At 30.5% G+C, this 4,602-nt stretch overlaps 1 long non-coding RNA gene across 1 annotated transcript; it reads left to right on the top strand.

The window, feature by feature from the left end:
- The first annotated feature begins 806 nt into the window (after positions 1–806).
- On the top strand, positions 807–4,097 carry LOC128169799 (uncharacterized). Its single transcript, XR_008241601.1, has 4 exons — positions 807–943; positions 1,019–1,077; positions 2,782–2,910; positions 3,019–4,097. It is a non-coding gene; the product is annotated as an uncharacterized LOC128169799 (long non-coding RNA).
- Positions 4,098–4,602: the final 505 nt, after the last annotated feature.

The following is a 4,602-nucleotide window of genomic DNA, read 5'->3' on the forward strand; positions in this document are numbered from 1 at the left end:
ATTAAACTGTTCTCATATGATATCATACATTTACATGTATGTTCGACGGCATTTAATAATGGTAGAGAGCAGAAATTCAAATTAATGTTTGATACCAATGAAATTTGCAACAAATAAAACCATTATAATGTATAGACTTCATCGAAAATACTTAAATCGATGCAGACAATTTCACGAAATTTTGTTAGTAATCAGAATATTCTGTGCAACTATGCATACTGTAGATTTCTAATTAAAAGGAATTAATATCCACGCAGAATCGCCAAAAAACACAGCTTGCTTTTTTGACTAAATGAAATTCTGATGAAAACCCAGCATTTGCATTTTTATGTCATCGCAATCTGATGGAAAACGTGTTACTGTAATAGCTGAATTAATCACTCTTGTAAAGTTTGGAATCTACAGTAATACTAGGTTTGTTTCCGTGAAATAAAACCCTTTTTAACTTCAAAAAATGTTTTTGTTAATTATAAAGCATATACATGTTTGTGCATAATTACTGAAATTTTTTAACTGCTTTTTTTTAATTGAGTTTAATCCGTTTGTTAAATGATTTTCTGTATCTAGTTCGCATCCTGTCTTTTATTATATGTAGCATTGTTTGAAGAATATATGGGAGCACGGATGTGTAAACCTTGAAAATGCAAGTGAAAATGCAAGTACTTTGAAAATGCAAGTGAAAATAACAGTCATAGCACTTTATAGTGTAGTACACATACGGCATTTCCAACGGTCTTGCAGAAGGAAGTGTTTATATATTTTTTTTAATTCAGATTAACAAATAAGCATTCAATACTTTAGATTATACAAGGATTATTTCCGATGTCATGAATAAACATGAACTTCCTAGATATATGAAAAGTAAAATAAATGAGTGTATAATGCTCCTATTCAACATTATAATGTTTTTTGGTGTGAGAGGTGAAAAGGGACCATGTGAAAGGTAAATATTTTTGCACGTTTTGATTACAATCAAAGAAACTATCAATATGTCATTTTATTCTTGTTCCATTTTTAGTTTCTATAATGGATGCTGTCCATACACACAATGGAGCTCGAAAGAGGACAAATGTGTCGGTCTGTTTAAAGCTTTTTTTTTCTTTTCTTTTTTTTAAATTTTATTACATGAGTACTGCTACTTAAATATAACTGCATTTGTGGTTTTAACACAAACTTACACACATGACTGTATAATCGGCCCTCATGGAACCATAAACTGTACCTTGCTTCTATCTCTGCTTACGCAGAATGTTTTTATAACATACGCGAGGTTGCTGTTTTGACACTATTTACTTGAACTGTAGCAAAAACATAATGCGGAAATACATGTAATTTTGATAAATTTCCTTCACTAATACTGTGTTATCCTTTGTTATCTATCGATCTTTTTTATGAGCTGTTATATGATGTTTCTGACATTTATTTTTTCTTGCACTAATTGTATAGTTTGTAAGGAGGAAACAAAAAAGAAAGTATTTTTCTTAATTCTTTTTTAATGAATCCATTATACAAATCTTTTTTTTTTAATATTTCTTATATTAACTATAAACTAGAACTTGTGTAAATAACAAATGGTTAAAAAAAAGTAAAAAGTTCTGCTATTGTAGTTTTTTGCAGAAAAAAACCTAATTTGGCGTTTTTAAGATAGAAAAAAAAGTTAATGTTGAAATACTGGTATTTATGGGTTTTTCTTTCTTTTTTTTTTTTTTTTTTTTTTTTTTTAAATTGGTTAACAATGATATCAGCTGTTTGATACTTGAGCTAACTAATCAAATCTAGGCAATTATTAGCAAAGCTGAACTATCCTCACAACATTGCAGAGAGCTTTTTGCTTAAAATAACTCATAAACATAGGTTATGATTTCCGGACATGTTTTATAAGTATTAAAAGATACAAGTACTGCATATCACAAAAACTTATGTATTTATAAATAAATTAAATAAATTCAATGTAACAGGGAAATATTTTTTAAACCCGCTACATGTGGCAAATTATTTTAATGTCAAATGTCTGGAAAATGTCCATCATTTTAATAATTTTATTTACATATTAATTATATTGTACCAGCGAAAACAGCTGTTTATTCTATTAATAATATAGAAACTATATTTTTTAAATGAATCTTATATTTAAGCATCTTTATTGCTCATAATCACAATTTTCTTGATTTTTTTCCAATCCCAGTTTTTTATGTTGTATTCACGTAATTATTATCAAAACATTTCAGAAATGTACAAGCTTTTGCTTTCACTGTAACATTTGTTTTTCAAAGTGATTCCCATTTGAACTTATTACTTTTTTACTCCCTTTAACCTGTGATTAACAGTACCGTCGAAAGGGGAACACACCATTCGACTTTGTTCATCTGTTGTATTTCCCTGTTTTTCTCTCCGATTCTGTTCAATGAGGATTATGATCAATAACCACTACCATCATCAGAGTCTACGGAGAACAAATATTCTACCACGGGTTCTTCGATAATTGTTTTGCTTTTATGGTGAAACGGTGGCTGTTAATGGAACGATCGGCCGGTTGACCAACTTAACCTAAAGCAATTCACTCTTGAGTTCCCGTGAGAAAGCCTAAATAGGTAGTGTTCTGATAAAAGAAAATTAGGGCGAAATACCATTATTCGACACCAATTCGTTGGTTTATTAACAAAATGTTTTGCAACATATATAGTAGAACTACTCCACATTTGTTTTTATACTTAATAATTCTAGTATCATTCATTTTTGGAGCTGGTAAACTGCCAACCCTTTATTAATTAAATTTTAAAGATTGTCCGTCTGGCTATTATTGGATAAGCTGCAGTAAAACATGCCCCTATCCAAGATTTGGAGTAAAATGCTCTCTAACATGTGACTGTGAGGAACAATGGTGCGACTTCATGAATGGGTGCTTAAATGGTAAGTCTACATTTCTTAATAATTTGTGCTGGTTATATTAATATAATGATGCTAGGACGAATATGTAATCTGAATAATAAAATTGCTATTTTTCGTTATTTGTTTTAGATTCTCTATCATTTCAACATGACAAATCTGATCTCCCCTCTAAACCGGATATCACAACAAAAGAAATCACACGGTCATGTAAGCATTTTATCTTATCACTTTTCTGTTAAACAACACCTTAGCTCCTTTACCTTTAGTTATTTCTACGAACTTAATGAACCAATATTGACTAGAGTTAGCTTGTAAAAACTGTAGAATAAAAGTTTAATTAATGAGTTATGGTTATCTAAGTCACTAAGGTTACATGTACAATTTATTCGTCCGCCGTCTTCTGAAATGAAACAATTTAACTTCTCATTTAACACTTCTTAGAAAAGTCATTTTCCCCCGAAATTTGCATGGTGTATATTCTATGGAGTAAATCATGGTACTACTTCATGATTTTTTTAACACGTGGCCAACAAGAAAAACGCCTAACATCCGAAATGTTGACACAATTTCAAAATTCATCTATACATGTACCTTGGCATATATTAAAGAGAAGATGAATGAAATTTTATGTAACGACAAACTTGTTTACCCCTGTCTAGTACTTTATTTCTTTTTTTTTAAATATTCTGAAACTTAGAGAAATTTGAATGCAAATTTGTAAAGAAAATGCCCCGCATGAAAAAAATCTTCAAAATAACAGTGCATCAGGTTAAATATCTTCATACACCCTAAATCTAAATTTATAGCTGCTTAACTTTACATACATTACAATGCAAAAGTTTTTACGTAATGCATATTAATTCAGTAATACGCATTATTTACCTTCTACATTTATCTTCGATTACCACCATGTTGTTGTTACATGTACATGTACGCTCTTTGCTGCACAGCCACTAAAAGGCAGGAGCACTATGCATGCTTCATTGCATTCAAATATTTTACTCACTCGAATACGTCACATTGAACGAGGTAAGGACTGGTAAGGAATACACATTGAAACCGAAACAAAATAAACTGAAAGCCAAGCACGCTTATTTAAAAACAATATTGATAAATGTAAAAGGTTTCCATGTGTCGTGCTGTCGTGTAATCGCACATGCGCAACCATACACTTTAGCAGAGCGTGCACAAACAGCATCGACCTTAGAAAACTACATGTAATTTTTTTAATTATTATTTTGTTTTTCTTTGAAGAAAACAAAACGGAAACGTTTTTCTTTCTTAGATTAACTGTCGTGTTTTTTATACTCAGTATGCTGGGTTCATACAATACGAAGTGAACGCATTCACGTTGTATGAACAACACAAATGTTTGGTGAGCACGTGAAGTAAAACAACCCTATATGTGCAAGATAATCTTAGTATTAGTCTATTATACAGGTTACCGATGTTAATTTCCTTTATAAACATGTACCACTCACCGCTTTCTAAACGAGCAATCTTGCAAATTATAGTCAGTTACCTTACATTTTAATTATTTAAGAACTGTTAAATCCGAGGTTTTAAACCTCTTGCCTTTTGTTAAAGGGGCATGGTCACGATTTTGGTCAAATTCTATTCTTCTGCTTTTATTATTTACAATGCTTTAGTAATGCATTTCTAATGATCAAATGAAATTTGGGTACCAGTCTTAATCTTTTTTAAGCATAAATA

The sequence above is a fragment of the Crassostrea angulata genome, unplaced genomic scaffold, assembly GCF_025612915.1.
Source record: "Crassostrea angulata isolate pt1a10 unplaced genomic scaffold, ASM2561291v2 HiC_scaffold_215, whole genome shotgun sequence".
Lineage (NCBI taxonomy): Eukaryota > Metazoa > Mollusca > Bivalvia > Ostreida > Ostreidae > Magallana > Magallana angulata.